Source organism: Pleurodeles waltl, chromosome 10 (genome assembly GCF_031143425.1).
Source record: "Pleurodeles waltl isolate 20211129_DDA chromosome 10, aPleWal1.hap1.20221129, whole genome shotgun sequence".
Taxonomy (NCBI): Eukaryota; Metazoa; Chordata; class Amphibia; order Caudata; family Salamandridae; genus Pleurodeles; species Pleurodeles waltl.
In genome coordinates, this window is record NC_090449.1 from 1,020,154,101 (window position 1) to 1,020,179,955 (window position 25,855).

Consider the following 25,855-nt stretch of genomic DNA (forward strand, 5'->3'; position numbering starts at 1 on the left):
TACAAAATAAACCCTCACATAATCTCTGTTCATTCCCTATTCAGCCTCTTCATCTATCAGTTCCATTTCCTCTCTCCGGTCCCTCCTCTCTCCTGCCTTGCCATTTGCTTCTGCTTCTCACACTCCCCCACATGCTTTCCATCAGTTCCTCAGGGTGCGGCTCCTATGCGAAGGCAGAGGAGCGTAGCCCCACTGGATTGTGGGGAAAGAAAAAATAAAATGATAATAACGTTACGTTACCAACATTTTATTTTTCCTGGGAGAAGGATTGGGGCTGGGCTACATTGAGGGGGCCGGAGGAGGGCTACGTGCACACAAAGTGTGCATGTCTGTTTGGCCGGCTGTGTTGGACCGGCCAAAAAGACATACGCACTTTGCATGTTCTCTATTTGGCTGTATCGAACAGCTGATGGGAGAACATGCCCAGGCTCCAATTCCTACACTGAGCGGCGAAGCAGGCCTCTCAGGCCAATCACTACGCTGCTGGTAACAGCAGCATCGTGATTGGGTAGGAGTCTGGGAACAGGAAGAAGACAGAGGAGAGACGAACGCCTCTCCCCAACAGGTAAGTTTTTTTGTGTACTCACACTAGGCCTTTTTTCCTTGAATAGGGGGAATGGTGGAGGAGGCCTATGGGGGGACGTCTTGTATACTTCACCCCCAGGTGCTGCAGGGACCAGTTGTGGTCCACGCTTGCCTCCTGACCTCAGTCCCTGCAGACGTTTCACTGAGTGAGCCTCTGTACCTGGTGATACCAGGTGTCTAGTCCCAGAAATATTGGGTCTGGAGTTTTCTCATCTGCGATTACGGGGGCTGGAATTTACAGAACTATTACTTCAAGATCTGGAGACATTGAGGAACTCATAATGGCGAGTGAGGGAATTCCACCCAGAGATACAGCTTCGGCTGGAACTCCACCACTGACACTTGGGTCCTAAGTGTGTTATCTGGGCCCTAAGTATTGTATAGTAAATCTTAATGACCTTTGTAACAAAGAAAAAAAGGGATTTTCTAAAATGGTTTACGTGCACTTTGAGTTAGTAAACAGAGAAATTACATTGGTGATTTGTATACTGGCCTACAGGCTTCCATATTTTATCTGCTATACTATGTGTTTCCACCCAAGCTAAAGGTGATCAGCAGGTCTAAGTAACAAACTGAACTTTACTTCCAGTTCACGCCGCAGGAAGTGGCTGGAATACAGCTTCTAGACACTCTTGCAAGCCAGGGGTCAAGGGTACATCATTTAGCCCAATTGATGGCATAGCAAATTATGGGGGTCATTACAACATTGGCGGTAAAAGGCGCTTACCGCCGTGCAGAAGACTGCCAACACACCGCCGCCGCGGCGGGAGCCCGCCACAGCTATTATGACACACATCACGGAATCCACCGAAATTCAGACACCCACACAACACCGCCACACCAAAGGTCAGCGATAAACATGCAGAAACAAATCCTCCACCTCCACGCCAACAGAAACACGCCCATGCCATTACGACCCACGAATCCACGCGGCGGTCTTTCAACCGCGGTATTCCATTGGCGGTGCACACCGCCGCGCTCAAAATACACACACATCTCCAAAACACAGCCACATTGGACAATTCCAAATACACACACCTGATACACATACAAACAACACTCCCACACATCCAACACAATATAAAACATACACCCACATCACCCACAAACCCCTACGACCCAAAATTAGAGAGAACGCCATAGAGAGACAGCACAGAATAGAGAACCCCATCACACAGAGGCACACTACACCATCACCCACACAAAATCCACGCACAAAACACCACATACCACTACACTCACCACACTCATCAACACATACACCACCCCACACCTCACCCACACCACCCCATGTCACGCCAAAGACACCCCCGCTTCTCTGAGGAGGAGCTCAGGGTCATGGTGGAGAAAATAATCCGGGTAGAGCCACAGCTATTTGGCTCACAGGTACAGCACACATCCATAGCCAGGAAGATGGAGCTATGGCAAAGAATAGTGGACAGGGTCAACGCTGTGGGACAGCACCCAAGAAATAGGGAGGACATCAGGAAGAGGTGGAACGACCTTGTGAGTTCCACGGTATCCAGGCACCACATTGCGGTACAGCGGACTGGCGGCGGACCCCCACCTCCTCCCCCACAACTAACAACATGGGAGGAGCAAGTCTTGGCCATCTTGCATCCTGAGGGCCTCGCAGGAGTCGTTGGAGGAATGGACACTGGTAAGTCAAATCTTAACTATCATATCCCCCACCTTACCTGCATGCTATCACAGACCCCCACCCTCACATCCTCCCCTATCACCCTAACTCCTCACTAATGTACCCATAACACCAACCACCCATCCCAACCCCAAGACCTGCATGACACAACTAAGCATGGATACCCATCACTAAAGCATGCCCACTGCACATACCCAGAACACCCCCCAACCATCAGCACACAAGCCCCCACACAGGAATGCCTACACTGGGGTACACGCACACCCAACCATTGCACACCATGAAACACACACATGCAATAATCATGTACTTATACCCCCGCAGGAACCCGAAGGAACGTCACCACACCAGAGGGTCCAGACAACACCACTCTACCCCAAGAAGAGGCCCACAGTGACGACAGCAGCTCTGCCCTACTGGATCTTGATGACCAGCCCGGACCATCGTGGGCCTCAGGACAGTCGGTTCCCCTTGCCCAGCCACAACCCAACACCGAACTTCCACCCTCTGGTAACACCAGCACAGCACCCACCCAGCGGGCCCAAACCTCCCTACCCAGGACAGGTCAATCAGCGGTGTGTCCACCACTACAGGGCACCCAGGCTAACCCACCACCCCAACAACAACAGGCACCTGGGGGCAGTGGTAGTGGGCACACGGTCCAGGGGACGGAGGCACTGGAACACAGGGGAACTGGGAGGGCTGCTGTGCGACAGAGGGAGGACAGGCCAAGGGAACCTACTCTCAACGAGGCCCTCTCCTCCATAATGGGAGCATACCACCACTCCCAGGAGACGATGGCAACGGTCCTGGACAAGTTGCAGGAGACCCTGCGTCTGCAGGAGGAGCAGTATTTGGGGTTCAGGGAGGAGCTCAGGACCATCGCCTCCGCCCTGGGCACCATTGTAGGGGTGCTGACGGACATTCAAAAGACTTTGAGGGACACCATGGCACTCCAAGGGGCCCCTGACACTAGCCACGACGATGAAATGCCTACCACCTCTGCCGGCGCTAGTGGACAGGACGCCCTGCCACAGGACCACCACACCAGCACCCCACCCCCTGCAGACGGACAACCACCACGAAAGCGGTCCCAGGAACAGGACAGAGCAAGATGGCAAGACCCCCACCAGGAAATAAGACTACCCTGATTGTCCCCCCACTGTCCCACTTTGTTACCCTGTCCAGATTGGAACTGCCCCAGCTCCACTTCCAATGGCCAGATGTGCAATGTACCTGTGAGACTAATAGACTGGACTCTGCCATGGACATTCTTCCACCATAACCCATCCACATTTCACAACCACCCTTCAATTTTATGCACTTAAATAAACACCCTTGAAACACTAATAAAACTGGAGTCAGTCTATGATTTTGAACTTTGTATTGTCAATTACAGTGTCAAAAAGGGTTACCCATTGGAAGGCCAACATACCAATGTCACACATCACAAGCCTTTCAAGGGTGCAAGCTGTTGACACGTAGGTTACCAGATTTGTGAAATTGAAATGGAAGGGGACAACTCAATTAACAAATAGTGAGTATAATGCAGGTACAGGATAGAGGTAGACGTGTGAAAGTTAATGTAATGTTAAACCTGAAAATGTACTCACCTGTGTCTCACTGGAAATATTGCTGTATGACAGACTCCCTGTTGTTGTTTTCTTCTTCCTCAGCTTCATCCTCATCACTGTCCACAGGCTCCACAGGCTCCACAGCTGCTACAACACCGTCATCTGGATCATCCTCCTGCAGAAAAGGCACCTAGCGTCGCAATGCCAAATTATGGAGCATGGAGCAGGCGATGATGATGTCACACACCTTCTTCGGTGAGTAGAATAGGGACCCACCTGTCATATGGAGGCACCTGAACCGGGCCTTCAGGAGGCCGAAGGTGCATTCGATCACCCTCCTAGTCCGCCCATGGGCCTCATTGTACCGTTCCTCTGCCCTGGTCCTGGGATTCCTCACTGGGGTCAATAGCCACGAAAGGTTGGGATAACCAGAGTCCCCCAATAGCCATACACGGTGCCTGTGGAGTTGACCCATCATATCAGGATGCTGCTATTCTCAAGGATGTAGGCGTCATGCACAGAGCCAGGGAACATAGCATTTACCTGCGAGATGTACTGGTCTGCCAAACAGACCATCTGGACATTCATCGAATGATAACTCTTCCTGTTCCTGTACACCTGTTCACTCCTGCGGGGGGGACCAGAGCTACATGGGTCCCATCAATAGCACCTATGACGTTGGCGATATGTCCAAGGGCATAGATGTCACCTTTAACTGTAGGCAAATCCTCCACCTCAGGGAAAATGATGTATCTCCTTACGTGTTTCAGCAGGGCAGCCAACACTCTGGACAAAACTTTGGAAAACATAGGCTGGGACATCCCTGATGCCATGGCCACTGTTGTCTGAAATGACCCACTTGCAAGGAAATGGAGCACTGACAGCACCTGCACGTCAGGGGGGATTCCAGTCGGATGGCGGATTGGTGACATCAGGTCTGGCTCCAACTGGGTACATAGTTCCTGGATTGTGGCACTGTCAAACCGGTAGGTCACGATTAAATGTCTCTCTTCCATTGTCAACAGGTCCACCAACGGTCGGTACACCGGAGGATTCTGCCATCTTCTCATATGTCCCAGCTGACGGTGCCTAAGAAGGACAACACTGAAGAACCAGTCATTATTCCTCCAGGTACAAGACTACACCACTCACAAAACACCTTCCTGTATGTGTGTTGATTATAGGCCTAGCTATGTGTGACGCAGTAGTAAATGAAGCCATGTGGGCCCCTGAAATGGCGGCTGCCTGACCTCTAAACTGGACAATGGGATTGTGGGGTAACTGCGCTGGCGTTGGACACCATCGCGGTAGGCGGTCGTAGAGCGCGGCGCAATGCTGCATTGGTTAACATTGGACCCTATGGGTCCCAGGAGCCAATGAACAGGTGTGCCGGCGGGGATGATGCGCCCCGCCGCGGACGTCACCGCCGCGGACGTCACCGCCATTTTCTATCTCTTCAATCACTAGATACCTGACCTTCGACAGGAGAGGACCTACACTGCTAGTGCTTCTGTGACCTCGGTTTGGAAGCGACGATGGCTGCTGCGTCTGGGGAAAGGGCCCCTGCCTTCACTGCACAGGAGTTGGAGAAACTTGTGGATAGGGTCCTCCCCCAGTACATGCTAGTCTACGGTCCTCCAGACCAACAGGTCAGTACACAGGGAGCACGTTGGATGGGCTATGCCTAGGTGGAGAGGGCTGGTTGGAAGAGAGAAGGGTGCAGAGTTCATAGAACAGAAATGCATGGGAATGAATGGGCCACATGGCCAGAGTAGGGAGGGGGCCACTCACATTGACGGTACAGTAGGTAATGACTGTTCCTCTTTCCTTGTGCATGTCATGTAGGTCAGCGCCCACCAGAAGAGGGACATTTGGCGTGCCATCGTCAAGGAAGTCCGGATCCTGGGGGCCCACCAGAGACGGGGCACCCACTGCCGTAAGAGATGGGAGGACATTCACCGCTGCAGCAAGAAGACGGCGGAGGCTCAGCTGGGGATGGCCTCCCAACGTGGGAGGGGTGCCCGTCGCACCATGACCCCCCTGATGTTCCGGATCCTGGCGGTGGCCTACCCGGAGTTGGATGGGCGCTTAAGGACATCACAGCAGACACAAGGGGGTGAGTACAACCTCATTCTGTGGACTTTGCGTGCAGTGGAGGTGTCTGGGTGGGGGAGGTGGGCTGTGGGTGTCCCTAGGCCAGGGCGAGTTAGGTAGGCAAGACCCCTCCGTAATGTAGGCCATGTGGCACTCTACCCCACCTCAGAACAGTGGCAAGTTGATGTATAGTTGCCCCCTTGCCATCCATGTGCGCAGATTTCTACCATTGCCATGTAGGCCATATCCCAGAAATTGCATGTGCAGAGGGCAGGAGCACGGCGTAATGCATGGGGCTGCTGCGTCTGTCTTGTCCGCCAACGGTAGCGGTATGCCATGCACTAAAACTCTCTTTCTTCTGTCTCCCCCCCTTTTCCTGCTCTCCCTGTCCTTTTGTACATCAGCATCATCAGGCGGAGGTACAGTGGCACCGGAGCACGAGGGAGCTGCATCCCACATGGTCATGGAGGGCCACACCACAGACTCTGAATGCACCAGTAGGACGGAGGGCGAGGGGAGCTTCACGTCGGCCACAGGATCACCAACCAGCGACACTGACTCGTCCGCCGATGTGAGCTCCCCTGTGGTGGCGGCACCATCTGTGCACCCCACTTCTACAGGTACAGCCGCCACCTCCCCTACCAGCACTGCCCTCCCAGCAGCCCCTCAGCGTTCGCCCCGTGCCCGCTCACCCAGGAGGGTGGGCATCACCTTCGCCCCAGGCACCTCAGGCCCTGCCTCAGTCACGCCTGCTGCCCTCAGTGAGGAGGCCATTGACCTCCTCAGGTCACTCACTGTTGGGCAGTCTACCATTGTGAATGCCATCCAGGGTGTAGAACGAGAGTTGCAACACGGTAATGCATTCCTGGAGGGCATTCATTCTGGTCAGGCTGTCCTTCAGCGAACCCTGCAATCTCTGGCCTCAGCACTGATGGCAGCCATTGTCCTTGTGTCCAGCCTCCCCCCTCCAACTTCCTCCACCCAGACCCAATCCCCTGTACCCCAGCCCCTCCCAAGCACGCCATCAGACCAGCATGCACACAAGTCAACAGCCAAAAGTAGCTCAAGCAAACATAGGCACCACACACACCACAGGCACTCACACAAGCATCACACCCATACAGACACAGCAACATCCACTGTCTCCACTGTGTCCCCCTCCTCCTCTTCTCCCTCCTCCCTCCCAGTCTCGTCTACACACACACCTGCATGCACCACATCTACAGGCACTAGGACTCGCACCAGGACACCCAGCACCACAAGCCGCTCACCTGCACTCACCACCCCCACTGCTATTTACACGTCCCCTGTGTCCTCTCCCAGTGTTTCTGTGACGCCCCCTCCCAAAGTACCCAAACGCCGGCAATCACTCACCCAACATCCATCCACCTCACGACAGCCTCCAGTACCTGCACCTGCACCCAAAACACCTAAAGTGACACCTCCTACAACCACCTCCTCTTCCTCCACTCCCAGACCCCCTCCAACTACCCATCCCAGTGTCCGTCAGAAACTGTCCCTATGTCAAATTGACCTTTTTGCCCCCACCCCCCCTCCAATTCATCAGTCCTGTCGTAGCGCCTCAGCCAAAAAGCCTCCAGTACCAGTGGTGCGTGTTCCAGGTTTTTGGAGTGCACCGTCCACCAGGGCAGGCAGTAAGACCCGGAGCCAAGGCACTGGCAGCCCACCCCCTGTAAAGGCTCTGAAATTGGAGAGTGGACGACGGGACCGTGTCAAGACTCCTGGTGGGACTACAACTGAAATGGGATCGAAGGCGATTGGTGAGTCAGCTGTAACTCCAAAAAAGGTGGGGAAGGTCCCGAGGAAGTCTCCCCAGCCTGTTGTGAGTGTCACGACGGAGAAGTGCGCCATCATTTCCGGCGGTCCAGACACAACCGCCAGCACCATTGTTACTGGTCAGGAGACCACCGCCAGAGTCACAGCCCAGGAGGGCCCAAGTATTGTTACTGGTCAGGAGACCACCGCCAGAGTCACAGCCCAGGAGGGCCCAAGTATCGTTACTGGTCAGGAGACCACCGCCAGAGTCACAGCCCAGGAGGACCCAAGTATCGTTACTGGTCAGGAGACCACCACCAGAGTCACAGCCCAGGAAGGGCCAGGATGCCACAGCCCCGCTGGCCAATGATGAAACGTCATGCCACACACCAATGTCCAGTGTGGAGATCGTCATGCCAAACACCAATGTCCAGTGTGGAGATCGTCATGCCACACACCAATGTCAGTATCAGAACCGCCATGGCAAAGCACTGCTGAACAGGGCAAAGACCGCCATGGCAAAGCACCACTGAACAGTCCTGAACCGCCATGGCAAGGCACCGCTGAACAGTCCTGAACCGCCATGGCAAAGCACCGCTGAACAGTGCAAAGACCGCCATGGCAAAGCACCGCTGAACAGTCCTGAACCGCCATGGCAAAGCACCGCTGAACAGTCCTGAACCACCATGGCAATACACCGCTGAACAGGGCAAAGACCGCCATGGCAAAGCACCGCTGAACAGTCCTGAACCGCCATGGCAAAGCACCGCTGAACAGTCCTGAACCACCATGGCAAAGCACCGCTGAACAGGGCAAAGACCGCCATGGCAAAGCACCGCTGAACAGGGCAAAGACCGCCATGGCAAAGCACCGCTGAACAGTCCTGAACTGCCATGGCAAAGCACCGCTGAACAGTCCTGAACCGCGATGGCAAAGCCCCGCTGAACAGGGCAAAGACCGCCATGGCAAAGCACTGCTGAACAGTCCTGAACCGCCATGGCAAAGCACCGCTGAACAGGGCAAAGACCACCATGGCAAAGCACCGCTGAACAGTCCTGAACCGCCATGGCAAAGCGCTGGTGAACAGGGCAAAGACCGCCATGGCAAAGCACCGCTGAACAGTCCTGAACCGCCATGGATGGCAAAACACAGCTGAACAGGGCAAAGACCGCCATGGCAAAGCACCGCTGAACAGTCCTGAACCGCCATGGCAAAGCACCGCTGAACAGTCCTGAACCACCATGGCAAAGCACCGCTGAACAGGGCAAAGACCGCCATGGCAAAGCACCGCTGAACAGTCCTGAACCGCCATGGCAAAGCACCGCTGAACAGGGCAAAGACCGCCATGGCAAAGCACTGCTGAACAGTCCTGAACCGCCATGGCAAAGTCCTGCTGAACAGGGCAAAGACCGCCATGGCAAAGCACCGCTGAACAGTCCTGAACCGCCATGGCAAAGCACCGGTGAACAGGGCAAAGACCGCCATGGCAAAGCACCACTGAACAGTCCTGAACCGCCATGGCAAAGCACCGCTGAACAGGGCAAAGACCGCCATGGCAAGGCACCGCTGAACATAGCAAAGACCGTGTCAGGCATCCTTATCCCATGTGCAGCTGGGACAGTGACAGGACAGGGACTTTCACGGGGAGACTCATCCAGTCTGGGCACCAGTCCCACCCAGTACCAGTAGAGAACTGCATCTACTTGAGAGACTGTGGCTTTGCACTCCCCAGGATGGCACAGTGGGCAAGCCACCCACTGTAGAGACTTGAGAGACTGTGGCTTTGCACTCCCCAGGATACATCAATGGGCATGGAGCCCCGTCGTGGATCTGGCTTCGCATTCATCTGGCTGAGGTGCCCCCCCTTCGCTTCCCCCTGAGGTGCCTGTAGTGTTTCTATCTGATGCCCCGGCAGTGTTCTCTCCGATTTTGGTCAGGTATCTATTGTGGGCCTCGCCCATGCATTTTTGGACTGTTGGTGCACGGACATTGCTGTGTACATATCTGCACTACTTCTTGTATTGTATATATAATTATGACAGATTTCGAGATATATATCAGTATATTTTTGTATGACATGTATATTGGCACATTACAATGTTTGACCGCAATTCGCTTTGTCTTTGCATTCTTCCGGGGGGATTGTGGGTTGTTCATGTGATATTTTTGACTGCATTGGTGTGTATGTTGTGATATGCGAGGGTGGGGGTGTTTGGTGGGTGTCCCCCTAACTTTTGCCTCCCCGTGTCGTAGGTGCAGTACTCACCGGTATCTTGGGCGCCTACGTCGCTGTTGGTCGTAGAGGAGCAGAAAGAAGAAGGGCAGGTAGTATTTGGAGTTCCGGCTCCATGGAGTCGTCATTCCTCGTGGGATGTGTAGAAGGTGAGCGTTTTCCCATAGCAAAAGCTGTTTCCGCCGTGTTTTTATCCGCGGTGAATCCGCCCCGGAAAAGGTGGCGGATTGGTGTGTTCTGATACTATGGGCGGTACATTGTCTCCCACCTGTCTGTTGGCGGTGACCGCCGCGCTGTTTGTCTGTACCGCCGTGGCGGGCGGTGTGTTAAAGTGGCTGTCTTTGTTGGCGGTTTCCGCCAGGGTCATGATTCCCTTTTTTTGTCCGCCGGCCTGTTTGCGGTCTTACCGCCGCTTTAACACCGTCCGCCAGGGTTGTAATGACCACCTATGTCACTGAACGCCAAGACACATTAAACCCCAAGTCACTTAAAACACCTGCGATTGAAATTAATTTGCTTTGGGAGTGCTTGAAAGGGAAGGCACAACATATGGTTGCAGAATATGAATGTATTTTTCTGGAAATACAATACGCATCCAGATTAACGAGAAAATGTGGGTCTTACCTTTATTAAAAATAATATCAGCGACAATCATCGGCAGGTGCCACAAATCTTGAGGGGTGGGGAGGGGGAGTGGACGGGAGTTGTGAAATTAAAAAGAAAGAGAAAAAAAAAATCATACTTTCCAACACCACCCACCTCACACTCTTGTTACCTTTCTATGGTCTTGGTGTCCAAGCACTCCCTGGGACAGCAGCACAGGCTCCCCCGTGCAATCCTGGTGCTACTCTCATGCTAAACCAAGCATGAGAACAGTGCCAGGATTGGTCTGCACAGCTTTTCTGACGCTTAGACACTGCATGGGAGTATGTGCAGTTTCTCCAACCCAGCTGTGTAGCACAGCCCGTAAGTGCGCATGTGTGTTTGCCCGGCCTAAGATGGCCAGCCAAACACACATGTGCACTTAAGTGCACTCCACTCCTCCTCCCCTCTGGCCCCTCCCCTCCTAGCACATGCTGCTGTCTGAGCCACTTTAGCAACACAAAAGGATGATGGACGGAGTGCTGAACAATGCAAACACTCACCCCCAGTCACAGATCTGGGTTTAGACCATTGTTCTTTTGCTCACTGTGTCACCCCAGTTTGGACCCAGCCATATGCAAATCAGTCTTGACCCTGTTCCTCGTGGGAACAGTCCAGCCTGAACTGCCAAGCCAGGTCCTCCCTGGACTGGGAACAAGCATCCTGGGACCGGTTTCAGGGTATCACCCTTCATCAGCCAGGCTAGCTTTAATCCAGTGACACAGTGAGCAAGGGACCCACGTCTGGGCATACCCTTCCCACTTAGGGCAACTTTAGCAACACAAAAGGATGATGGACGGAGTGCTGAACAATGCAAACACTCATCCCCAGTCACAGATCTGGGTTTAGTACATCGTTCTTTTGCTCACCAAGCCACCCCAGTTTGGACCCAGCCATATGCAAATCAGTCTTGACCCTGTTCCTCATGGGAACAGTCCAGCCCGAACTGCTAAGCCAGGTCCTCACTGGACTGGAAACAAGGATCCTGGGACCGGTTTCAGGGTATCACCCTTCATCAGCAAGGCTAGCTTGAATCCAGTGGCACAGTGAGCAAGGGACCCACGTCTGCCCATGGACCGGTTTCAGGGTATCACCATTCATCAGCCAGGCTAGCTTGAATCCAGTGGCACAGGGAGCAAGTAAACTATTTTATTTTTCAACTGCTGGCTTAGCCAGGGGGGCGACGCTCCTTCACCATTGCGAAGGAGCCAACCCTGGTGACAATAGCCTACTGGATAGGTTTGCATGTCTGGCATTAAGACTGTTTTTATTTCCCGTTCTGTCCATGCACAGTTGCTGCAGACATAAATGGATTCCCAATGACAGAAGCAGGACTGCGCAAACATGTCAGACAGAGTCTCGTACAAGGCGACTGAGCCCCATCTCAACACTGAAGGAAGGCTTGCTGAATAAACACTGAATATGTCAACGATTTACATTTAGATTCATTTTATGTACATTTATTCCTTGTGGATTCCTTGAAAATCTGGAGTGGATCCGGCCCTTATTGGAAACGCTGGGCAGTGTTTAATTCAGTCCGAGTGTTGTCTGCACCGGCCCTCGTGCTGGACTAGGGACGTTCAAACCACTGGGGATGCCATGGGCGTCATTTAGGGGCTGCAGCTGCGACCCTTTGTTTGCCCCTTGCAACACCTGGGACCCGCCTTTGCAACCCCTGGATTTAGTGTCGGCAAAATCAGTGCCAGGGACACAGTGCCAGCACATCCTTACAGACTCCACTGTCACTCTGGTTTCTGCCAAGTTTTTTTTATTACACTAATAGTGAATAATACTGCATTATTCACTGTAAGGGTAATGAGACATGGAGTACAATTGGCTGAAGTGGGACCTTCTTTTGCAGCTGGGGTAAGTAAAAATAAATCCTATTAAATGTATATTGTTAATGCTTGCGCGTGAGGGTCTGTTTACGTGAGAGTGTGTGTGTAAGTCTGAATGTGTGTGTATGTGTAAGCCTGTGCATGTGAGTGAAAGTGAAAAGGGGCATGTGATGGCACTTCTGCTACCCCTGGCATTTTGGTGACCCCCAACCCAATGGAAGCTGGAGAAGGCGAAAGGGGCATCAGCAGTGACCCTGCTTTGAAAACCGGCCTCCAAAGTCTCCAGCCCACCAGGGAAATGCCCGGTGGAAATACAGGCAGCCCGGGTCTGATCAGCCCTGCCATTTATATATTTACTTAGATGGGAGTTTTACAAAGCAGTGTCCCTCACTTGATAGATATTTCAATTAAGTGCTGAAAATAATTAACAGTAACCTACGAAACTCGGTGGAATCACCGAAACTTGACCCCGTTGCACTGTTGTGGCTGTTGGAAACAAAAAATTGCCCTGGCACAGGACATCGGGTAGCACTGCCGACAAGTAAATGAAGTCCGGCACAGCTTGTGCAAGCGCGTAGTGCTTAATTTGTGTTGGTGGTTTCCGGTGCGCCCGCACCGGCACTTATTTTTGAGGGCCGGCACTTATTTTTCTGCCTCAAGAATTTACTGTGAGCAAAAGGCAAATATGGGAAAGACAAGGAAGAGAAAAACGAAAAAGCGTCACAATGGGAGAAAGCAAAAACCTGCAAGATTGAGCTGAAGGGGCAGGGAGTGGCTGTAAATGGATTAAAGAAGATTACACTACCTCAGTATTCTGTGCTCGCGCATTCAATTGCAGCAGCCGCGTGTTTCAAAGGAGAGCTCTGGGCACAGGCTCGTTTTTATTTACAAATTAAGCACTGGCTTAGATACTGCAGCCATCAAGGAGGGAGGTAGTTTGAATCACACGATGAGTTCACTGGAACCTGCTGGTGTTCAGAATCATCAGCGTCCTTAAAACTCAGATTGAGATGCTTGGTAAAGAGATGTAGACTGAAGAAAGGTGGATCGACTGCAGTGAATTAATGAGTTTGGTTTATGATGGATGATAACTTAACCGAACAATTATATATTCGTAGCAGATTCATCAAATGATCTTAGTCTGCCGTGACAGTACCCAGAGGCATCTTAAGAGCTGCTTTAAAGAGTTAGAATGACAATTAGGCAGATGTTGCCAGCTAAGACCCAGGGACAACCACAGGAGAAGCTTACTATGCTTGCTGCAAATGAATGCATTAGTTTCTCGCTCAGCAGGAATGAGTAGCGAAGAGACATGTTTCAATCATGTATTTTTTGTACAGAAAGGCAGAATACATAGGTGGTAGGGGATGGCACACCCACATCACTGCGTCAACTTTACATCGACCCACCGCCACGGCCACTTGACGCTGATAACAGCCACGGTGATAGGGGTTCTGGTTGTGAGACAAATCCCCAACCTGAGACTACCCAGTAAACAAAACTAACCTCCTCAGGTCCCTTTGGTCAAAGCCGGTCCCCTCTACCTTTGACCCTAGCCCTCTAACCTGAATAATGAGCATCACTAAACTAGTCAACCTCGCAAGATGGACCAGCCCCACCTGCACCCAGGTGAGGCACGCGCACAGTGTGGGCAGAACCTTTTACTCTTTTTAATCCAGTCTCAACTAACTTATAACACAAATATCCACTGAGAATCACCAATAGCCAATGCGACACCCCAAAATACGGGGTAGTTAGACTCCCCCAACACCACAGTCGAACCCTGGTCAGTTCGATACCCAAGTGTTTGAGAGTTGGCCTTTGCACTCACTGAGCACCCATGTACTACCTTCTCCTTAGTGAAAGCTTCTGCAAGAGAGCAATGCATCAGGGGCTGAGATCTCTCTGGTAAGTGCCTTCATCTGGATGCATCCCTTGCTGATGACTAAACGGACCTTTGGTCAGCGTCTGACGCTCCCCGCCGTGCAGCTCCACCAGTGTGCCGCTGCCCCCGTTCTGATCCGCGAGCTCTGCTGCAGCGAGTTCGAGGCCCTCCTCCACGCGCAGGCTCCCGCCTGTGCCTCATCCCTGGTGGCCCAGTGGTGAGCCTATGTCTGTCTCTGCCTCCTTTTTGCTATTTCTGCTTTTTTCTTTTGATTTTCTGCTCTTTGCCTCTTTTCTGCTTTTCGCCTTTTGTCTTTCATTCTGCCTTGCTCTTATTCTGCTTGCCTTTGTGATTTCATCCTCCCCTTCCCGAACCTGCCGCTGCTTCACCCCTGTGGCCCTGCCCCCCTCTCAGCGTTGCGTTTCCTGCCTTCCAGCTGGCCAGCCCCTCTCATCCCCCTGCCCTTCTTAATGGCAGCTGCTGAATGGCCGCGCAGCGGAAGTGCGCAGTGGGTGTGCCACTGACATGCCAATGATAAGCCCATCTGTGCTCATCCGCACCTTGACTGTGCCCAGCTCCACGGACCCTGGCTCCTGCATCATCCAACGGTACAATGCCAGTGCCCTCCACGCCCTCAACACTGGAGGATCGAATGCCTGCCGCCTCGCCTATGAACATACAAGGGTCCTTCAACTGCACCTTCACCTGCCTCGGCACACCAGACCTACCCAGCAAATGCCCACCCGGACATCTCAACTGCATGCTATTCAACACGTAGAGATTTGGGACCTGCTCGACACCATCTCCCCAGACGGCACCTTCTTCACAGAAACCTGGATAACCCCCACCTCAGCCCCGGATATTGCCACCACCATCCCGACAGCTACAAAATCATCCACAAAGACCTCATCAATAGACTAGGAGGAGGTGTCACCAACCCGAACACCACGCATCTACAGACCCCCTGGACCCTTCCCTCTTTTCAGTGATTCCACAGCCAACTTCTTCACACCCCACGCCCTCACTTCAGCAGATTACATCCTCCTCGGTGACCTCAATTTCCATCTGCCAATCTCAGTGACCCGAACACCTCATCCCTACTAGAGAACTTCGCCACCTTCGGACTCAAACAACTGATCAACTCCCCAACCCACTCAGCAGGACACACCCTTGACCCCGTCTTCTCCGCTGGAAACGAAGCTGGACCGACCACCACTGCATCCACTTCTCCTTCACCAAGAACATCGAATACCACCATGCCCACTGCCACCCCCCCACAGAAACTGGAGAAAGATCTCCGAGCCCAACTCACGTAAGCCCTCCGCTACCCCCCACCACTGGACGCCAGTGCCTCAGCCTGTAACCTCCACCAGTGGATCTCCTACTGCATCAACACTCTGGAAATCCTCCATTAATCAACACCACAAGAAAACCAACTAGATCTCTCCCGACTTCCAAGAGTCCAAGGACACTTGCAGATGACTCAAGAGGAAGTGGAGAAGCAGCAAGAACACAGCAGACCACAAAGCCTTCAAAACCACTGTCACCACACACCACCTCCTCATCAGAACAGCAAGAAAATCAGCCATTCAGGTATGCATAAAGGCCAACGCCCACAAGTGCAAGGAACTGTTCACTGTGGTCAAAGAATTCACCAACCCTGCATGGACACCACAGACATCTATCGCTCCCAAGACCTCTGCGACAACCTCGCCACTTTCTTCCACCGCAAGATTCAGGACAACTATGATGGATACACCACCAAGACCCACCAACCACTGCACCCAAAAACTCCATCCCCCTGCCAACCCTACACCTCTGGACCCACCTCAACTCGGAAGACACCCTCAGGATCATTAAATCAATCCACTTCGGGACACCCTTGGACCCCTGCCCTCCCCCCCCCCACATCTTCAACCAAGCCAGCGCCACCATTGTCCCTGAACTGTGCTGCACGGTCAACTGCTCAATCGAGGCTGCCACCTTCCTGGAAGACTGGAAACACGCAGAGATCAACCCTTTATTGAAGAAACCCTCCGCTCACCCGACAGTCCTAAAAAAATACAGACCCATCTCTCTGCTGCCCTACCCAGCCAAAGTCATCGAGAAGGCCATCAACGCTCAGCTCACCAAATTCATTGAGAGCAACCACATCCTGGACCCCTCTCAATCCAGATTCAGGAGCAACCATAGTACAGAGATCGCACTCCTCGCAACCACAGATGACATCCACACCCTTCTCGACTACAGTGAAACAGCAGTCCTCATCCTCCTGGACCTCTTCCCCACCCTCTGCACCAGACTACATAACACCAGCATCTGCGGCGAGGCCCTTGAGTGGAAACGCTCCTTCCTCACCGGCCGAACCCAGAGGGTCTGGCTCCCACCATTCACCTTGAAACTGACAGAGACCAGCTGCGGTGTACCCCAGGGCTCCTCCCTGATCCCCACCCTCTTCAATATCTACGTGACCCCACTCGCTAACATCGTCAGACACCATGGTCTCAACATTGTCTCCTACGCTGACGACACCCAACTGATTCTCCCTGACCGATGAACCAACAACAGCCAAGAACAACTTCCACAACGGAATGAAGGCAGTCACCGCCTGGATGAAAGACAACTGTCTCAAGCTCAACTCCGACAAGACTGAGGTCCTCATCCTGGGCTCCACCCCCTCCGCCTGGAATGACGTGTGGTGGTCCGCAGCCTTCGGGCCCCACCTCCTCACCCACTGACCACGCACGCAACCTCGGCATCATCCTCGACTCCTCACTCTCTAAGGCCCTCCAAGTCAACACCGCCTCATCACAGTGGTTCCATACTCTTCGCCTGCTTGGAAAGATCTTCAAATGGATCCCCATTGAGGCAAGAAGATCCCCATCGAGGCAAGAAGAATGGTCACCCAAGCACTCGTCAGCAGCAAACTCAACTACAGCAACACACTCTATGCCAGCATCACCAAGAAACTCCAAACATGACTCCAGAATCCAGAACACCATAGCCAGGCTCATCCTGGACATTCCCTGCCACAACGACATCACCGCACACCTGAGAGACCGCCTCTGGCTACCGGTCAACAAAAAGAATCACCTTCAAGTTCCTCACGCATACAAGGCCCTACACTACATGGGGCCCACCTACCTCAACCACTGTCTCTCTTTCTACACTCCCACCAGACAGCTCTGCTACGCCCAGCTGGCCCCCACCTCCACCCCTAGCATCTGCAAGAACTCAGCTGGAGGAAGATCCTCCTCCTATCTCGCTGCGCAGACCTGGAGCGTGCTATGCTGCCTCTCCGCCCTCGCTGATCCCGTTCAGGAAGGACCTCAAGGCCTGGCTCTTCCACTGATCTGCATCTTCCCCTCAGCGCTTTGAGACCCGCCGGGTGAGAAGCCACGCTTTATAAATACCTGATTGATTGACTGATTGATTAACGATCAGAGTGGATAATGCTCTTGCTTACATTAAGTGATCACAATATCAGAGGTAAACAGCAATAAAGCAGCCACATGTTTCCAAGCATTAAGGAGAGTGGACTACAGACTCGACATAACTAGGATTTGTTTTTATCTGGCTGATTTAGAGTCGATGTCATTGCCATTACGAGTCATTTCAAGTAGAAAATGCAATGACAATCATAAAATGCAAGTCCATCATGTCAGCTTCCCCATATTTGACCCCTTTCCCGACCATTTCACTTTTTTGCTGATCAGGTGGCAGTGGGCTCCGATTAGGATAAATATGACACTGTGTTAATAGCGCAACCATCTTTGAAAAGTGAATTTGGTTGCTGTTGGTAACTTGCTGCCTAATCTTATGGGTGAACCACAACACTAAACCGTGATATATTTTGAGATTTTATTTCAGACCTATCTTATTTTGTATTAATTTTTGTTTTTGTAAAGTGCCATTCAGGGCATTTACTTGAGATTATGGGCCTGATTCTAACTTTGGAGGACGGTGTTAAACCGTCCCAAAAGTGGCGGATATACCACCTACCGTATTACGAGTTCCATAGGATATAATGGACTCGTAATAAGGTAGGTGGTATATCCGCCACTTTTGGGACGGTTTAACACCGTCCTCCAAAGTTAGAATCAGGCCCTATATCTTTTAAATGTTTGCATTGTGTTGCAAAGACAGTCATTGATCAGTACAATTCATAATTCTTATATGTCTCTCCAACATACATGTGAGAGACCTCTGTAAAGCATTTCAACAGATGTGTGCCTGTGCACAAGTTCATTCACACACCATTTTTCTGTGTTATGTCTTTAAGGGCACCAACGCTTGCATTCTATTACTTAAGACAGTGGTTCCCAACCTTCTGACTTCTGTGGACCCCTACTTTATCAATTCTGATACCCAGGGACCCCCACTGAATCATTATTGGAATCCGGAGACCTCTGACTGAGTCATTACTGAAAGCTGGGGACTTAGGCCCTCATTCTGACATTGGCGGGCGGCGGAGGCCGCCCGCCAGCCCAGCGGGAAACCCCCTTCCATGAGGATGGAGCCGGCGGAGTGGAAGGGGTGCAACGGGTGCATGGCAGACACTGAAAATCTTTGTGGAGCCCTGTTACGGGGGCCCCACGACACCCCATACCGCCATCCTCTTCCTGGCGCCAGGAACAGGATGGCGGTATGGGGCTCGGAATCCCCATGGTGGTGCAGCAAGCTGCGCCGCCATGGAGGATTCCCCAGGGCAGCGGAGAACCGGCGGTACACCGCCGGTTTTCCGTTTCTGACCGCGGCTGTACCGCCGCGGTCAGAATGCCCAAGGGAGCACCGCCAGCCTGTTGGCGGTGCTCCCGCGGTCGTTGGCCCTGGCGGTTTTTACCGCCAGGGTCAGAATGACCCCCTTAATCTGTTAATGTTATTTAATTTTCTCAGCAGTCACGGACTCCCTGAGGAGGCTTCATGGACCCCCAGGGGTCCCCGGACCACAGGTTGGGAACCAATGACTTAACACATAAGATCCAGTTCTCGTCCTCCTCTTCTTCTACGCATGTGTTAGCTATAAGGTTTTGTCTGGGATAGTGACTGTCTGCCCTGCGGTCTCCTTGTCTTGACACTGGGGATTTGGATCTTGGCGGAGGGGAATACTCCATCACAAAGGTGACTGATAACCAGTCCTACGTCTTGCGATCCCATTCTATCCTATGGGGATCGTAATACGGCGGATGGGATATCTTTGTGAAGGAGTGTTCCCTCTGCCGACCTCTAAATCATGCCCTCAGCCTCCCTGCCCTCGAAATTGTGTTTGTATGCGATTGCTGTCCCTAAACTATTACTGACATCATTTTGCAACTTTGATGTGCGGGTTAAATTCACACAATTAAGGGGCCCTGATGCAATATATCCCCCCATGTCAAATGTACGCCTTGTATGAATACACATCTACTATTTCTTTTTTATAACTCTTTTTATTGGTTTATAAAAATTTCATCCACAAAATGGCACATCAATGATAACTTTTAAGGATTTAAATGTAAACCTAATCAGAGATCGAGAACCACCGCTACACATGGCTGCTTAACCATGACGCTACTAAAAACACGTCATTACATATTGAGTTGAGTAGTAGTAGTAATTTACTTTATTTCAGTAAAAAAACATAAAAGCATACATAGATATATAAAAATGTACATTTGTAAAACAGCCCATATAAAATACACATATGGTTTTAATAATTTAGGACAAAAGAAGAATATATAATTTGAAACTACTTAGATTGAAGACTTTAAATACATATACAAATAAAAGGAGGGAATGCACATTTAAAAATAATGCTAATCTAACAGATCGTCAGCTGCCCAAGACAGAATACATGGAACTTTAATAATTACCTAGAAATGTGCCATGATATTTCTTCCATTTTATTGTGCATGGGAACCCGAGATTCTACCTTAATATGTATAGGGGAAGGGGACAATCCAGAATATGTTAATTGGAGCTACTTAGAGTAAAATCTTAAAGTTGAGTATAAATAACTTCTAGTCTATTTGTCAATATCTGGCCTAATCCATCCTAATTCAACACTATCATAACATGAATACTTAGATGAATTAGCCACTGTTTTAAAATACACACTTTGATCTCTGCTAACACTGAGTCCGTCCGTAACTTCTAATGATATGTAATCCCTTGGATTCCACAGCAACATGGAGTAAGGGAAGTTCAAGCAATGGTTTAATTTTCAGATTACTCATGACTGCAATTGGTATCAAACAAAGAAATTCTCAAAATCAGGCAGCGACACAGAATATGTACAAGTCTGTTTCTGCTCGCCCACACCTTCAGCATGTCACCTCCTGAAATAGCTTATACAGAGACCAATGCTAGTCGTGAACTATCTTAAAATAACTCTAAGATCATGGTTGGCTAGAAGAGCAGACCATTCTGCTTAGGTGTGAAAGAGCGTAGCTTATATAATCTATATTAACATGAGATGTTTATGAAATAGTGTGTGATAATGCTACATAGAAACTGTATTACTAGGTTTTGCTAAAACGTGCATCTAAAATGTGACCACGGGGGGTGCCCGCCAATGTATACCTGGACTAATGAAAATGACTAATGTTTATGAATTATTGTAGTTGAATAGTTTTATTCTAATTATTAATGAGCATGTTATTAAAGTTTTTTGCTAATAAACCTTGTAGGCCTAAAATTAGCATGAGCCGAAGTTAAGACGCCTGGCTCTCATAATAAATGTATTTTTCCTAATGTGCAGTGTGCTGACTCGCAAAAGGACATGACCTCTTGTTTTCTTCAAACTAGAAGCTGAATGTAACCATAGTAGATCCGTTCTCATGAAATTCATACTGCTTGTAGAAACGTATTAGCTAAAATGCAACAGTGTAGATTAATGTAATGTACAAGGTCGCTCAAACCGGTACAGCCAATGGAGCTACTGACCAAAAGATGTGCAAAGAATTACAGAAGGATGAAATCATACCGGACGTGCTACCTCTGAAGACGTCAATCATATGGACCAATAAACTGTCTGTGAACTAATGTGGGGTGAAAGATTTAATGACATAATTTGTTTTTTATTGGCTAAAGATAGTGGGGAGCAACATTCATCCAATCAAGTTTTAGGGGAATGTACAATGAAAAAGGGATAAAAACCTATGACACAGGGAGCCATTTAGATTGGTTAGGGAAATGCTGTCGATTTGATCCAGAAACTTTGTCACTCTGTTTGGTGACTTATTGGTTTTACTTAAAACCATCCTCTTCCTTAGATTGCCCAATTTGACACTTTACCTCCTTATGAGGGAAGTGCCCCTTTTCCTCCCGAGAGCCGAATATCTGACTGATGGTGAATCAATTGATGTCCTGAAGACGAAGACTGAACCTGAGTGCTGACCCAAACCTTGGAGGGTAACTATGACAATGAAATTGTGATTTGTTGGTTTGCTTTTCCTTTCTAGGTACCAACTGCTTACTTTTGAAAGAGTCCATAGCTAGATGTTTTCCAAATTGGTGTTCTAAATTGTTTTGCATGAAGCCCAACATGCCAATGCTAATTAGAGGTTAGTTTAGAGGTATTCACTAAACTGACGCAATTAGACAAACGACTGAATCAATGCTGTGTTGACGATACTCTGCTAAAGATAGTTTATGTTCACGTCGTGCTATGTTCTGATGTTTATGATTCTTGCTTTCATGAAATCTTATCAGAGTTGCCATATCGTGACTATGCTATTGTGTTTCTTGGTTTTGAGGTTAATAAATCTGCTTTTAGAATTGTAATCAATAGGGAATAAACTTCATAAAATTTTACTAAACTGGTGTGGTTATTCATGACTGCAAGGTCATGGTAGAGTCTTGAGTTGATTAATGTCTTTGACTAAAGTGAAATGCATTGTTGTGGTAAATATTGGTGCTATTATTGACGTATTGATTGACATATTGATTAGCTATCTCGTCCTAAGGTGTCTCTCAACTGGGTCAAAAGATTCATTGGCCTAAAACGAGTCCTGATGTGTAATAAATTATCATAGAGGGACGCGTTAGCAGATGAATGTGTTTTAGATATGGGACCGCCAACTGCGTCCACGTCGGTCCACAGTAGGGTTAGAGAATGCTGCTTTGACTAGAGATTAGTTTATATAGCAACCCCATTGGTCCAGGTACAAATGGAGAGATGCATTTCCCAAGTTAGTCGCTGACTTGTCCAGTTTGGCTTGCAGACAGTTCTTGAGATGTAGATATTGAAGAAATTGTGAAGAATCCCTATGAAATTCAATGCAAACAGCCTGAAAGGATCTGACCACATCCTTTGACAGTCCATGACTAACAGTCAATATTCCTTTCTTTGCCTATATCATCCAGTTTATCATTTATTCGTTTGTATCGACTTCTAAATCTTCCCAATGAGGAGCTTGTAAGTTCAAGAGCCAGTTTCTGTAAGATTTTGTATCAGATTGACTGCTATCATACATTGGTTGGTCCATGTTGTTCACCTGTGAGCCTGCCACTTTGCCCTTTAACTAGTTTTTCAAAATAGCTCAATCTGGGGTTTCCAGGCCAGTTTTAAAGTGGTATGCCAATTTTGATAGCAGTTGGGGGCTATGTTGTAGTTTTAGCCTAGGTAGTCGAAAACCCACAGACGTAGTTGCAGCACATAATATGGCCAATGGCAGGCTTAGCAAACAATTCTCAAAATGTAGTCTTTAATCTGATGATCAATTTGTTAAAGTTGTGTATGGGAGACTATGATCTATAGCATACCAAAGAAGTAATTAAGGGCCAAATGTAGCAACCAGTTTGCGACTCGCAAACAGCAAAAATCGCCGTTTGCGAGTCGCAAACCGGAGTTTGCTATGCAGAAATGCATTTTGCGAGTCGGGACCGACTCGCAAAATGCATTTCAGAGTCGCAAATAGGAAGGGGTGTTCCCTTCCTATTTGCGACTCGCAGTGGTATGCAATTCCATTTGCGACCGCGTACGCAGTCGCAAATGGAGTCGCAGTTACCATCCACTTGAAGTGGATGGTAACCCACTCGCAAATTGGAAGGGGTCCCCATGGGACCCCTTCCCCTTTGTGAGTGGACCCACCAATATTTTTTCAGAGTCGGCAGTGGTCTAAGGGACCACTACCTGCCCTGAAAAAATCCGAAACTAAAGGTTTCGTTTTTTTTTTTAAGTGCAGCACGGGCTACACTTAAAAAAAAAAATAACTGCTTTATTTCAAAGCAGTCACGGACATGGAGGTCTGGTGGTCCCAGCAGGCCTCCATACCCCTGAGTGCCCATAGTTGCTATGGGGTCGCAATTTGCGACCCACCTCATTAATATTAATGAGGTGGGTCTTTGCGACCCAATAGCGACTCGCAGACGGTCTCTGAGACACCGTTCTGCATTGCAAATTGCGAGTTGCAATTTGCGAGTCGCTCGGACTCGCAAATTGCAACTCGCAATTTGCAAAGTTGCTACATCTGGCCCTAAATCGGGGAGGTGGCGGAGATCTACTATCATCTTTCTTGTTTGCACCCATCCCCCATGGAAGGTTGTAGCTTGTTCCACTTCTCAAAATCTAGCCACATTTGCTCAGCAAGGATATCCATAGTATATTTAATCATCCTCTGAATGTTGATACTAATAAATACCCCTTGGTATTTCATCTTGTTGTATACTCACCTAAATGGATTGGCCAGAAATAGAAATGGCCATATACATTGTCACTGGCATAGGTTCGCCCTTGGTTCAATTAACATTATATCCAGAATATGAAGCAAAATGTTTGATTATCTTCATCAGGGATGAATAGATGTTTTAGGAGAAGTTAGCATCAACAAGATGTCATTGGTTACAGCATGAGCTAAGTTTGCCGGCTCGGGTGTCTGTACCTGTTATCGCCTATGAACATTGAATTGCAATCACCAGTGGTCCCAGCACTAATAGAAAAGCAGTGGAGACAGAGCGCACCCCAGTCTGGTACCTCTGTGAACAGGAATTGTGTCTGATAGAAAGTATTTACTGTTGACTATGTCCATCACTCTTTTTGCTGTGTCAATGACGTTCTACCCCAGTTCCTGTCGTAAGGACCATGTCTACCAGCACAAAGGCTCCTTTTTAGGTCGAGTGTGCAAGCGCTTTGACCTGTTGTAAGTATTGTGGGCTTTTAAGCACACCCACTTCATGCCCATCACTTTCAGTTGTTCGTGGGTTTGCCTTTCAAAAATCACTTGATGTCATTGGTAAATGCTCTATGTTTGTCCCACCTTGAGGCTGTTTTTCTCACACCTTGCAGACTGCCCCTGTTACATGGATTAGTGTACAATTGCTGACATACTTCAGTATGTGCAAACTATTTTATTCCTCTTACCCCCTTCGTGCTGCTTGGTGGCCACGGTGCTCACAGGGTGAACAAGCACAACGGCATGAACTCAATCGGCGGTATTGGAGTGCTGGTCACATTGTTTACAGTTACCTAATCAGAGTCATTTCTTGTGGCTCTCCCCTTACAACACTTGAAACTGATAAATACTTTACACAAAGTGAAAATGGCTTTCCTGGCAGAGCAGGGGAGCAGATACTACAATATTCACTGCACTCTGGAAACTCACCCCATAATGCTTTGCAAGGCATTACTTTTACAAAACATGTTTGCTCATAACTTTAATCTTTAAATGTATAGTGAATATGTTTGATAAGCAAGATCAATCAAAACACATTCAGAGATAATTTTCTGACTACTTAGTTCAGAAATTACTCTTGGAAAACATACATCTTTTGACTGTTTCCCTCAAAAATTGTATTATTTTATCTGTTTCAATCACTTGCTTTTAGACTTTTTTGCATGCTCCATTTTGTGCAGGCCAACACTATTTTGTCATAGGCTTGTCTAGTAAATGGTGGTCTTTAATTCCGTAGGTCTAATACATGGTGCCCTTTATCTTCTTGAGGAATTGTAAATATGTCACACACTTTTGACCTCTACATGTATCATATCCTCCCATCAATGACCTTCACAAAAAAAACCAGTGCGAAGTCAGTCTAGGGCAGGTGCATGTTTCAAGATCACATAACAACCATAACCCGAACAATGTGGTCTATATTGACATATTTTTATTTTTTTGGTACATCCAAGGATGTATATGATTATGTGAAGACATTCCTAAGGTAATGTTGGAAATTCCATATTTGATAAGACACAGTATAAAAGGGCTGCCACTTGACCACTTTTCAGGAGAGAAAACTTCACCCTGATCACAGACCCAGGTCGCAGATCCAGATGAGCACAGCACCAGATTCCATCTTGACGTAAGGAGCCTCCAGCAAGACTGTCCGAGGTTCTGAGAGGCATTCCTTTCTGTCTTCATAAACTGGTACCAGGATTATGTTTTCACACAGAGCAATCTCCTAGCTCTTGGCCTTGTGCTCGAAATAGTTGACAATCTCTTCCAAACAGCCAACAAACCCTGTTGTCCAGGTATGCGCACCACCTTCAATAGTCAGGCCTATTATTTATTAATCTGATAGAACTAGCATAGCCTAGATAGCACAGTGAGGGTCTTAAGGGCTATAAATTGTGATGTTACAATTGTTTTT

General features: G+C 49.4%; 1 protein-coding gene across 1 annotated transcript in view; it reads right to left on the minus strand.

Moving 5' to 3' along the window:
- Positions 1-25,855, minus strand: part of SH3BP5 (SH3 domain binding protein 5) — a 196,307-nt gene that overhangs the window by 43,388 nt on the left and 127,064 nt on the right. The gene's annotated exons all lie outside the window — the stretch shown is intronic.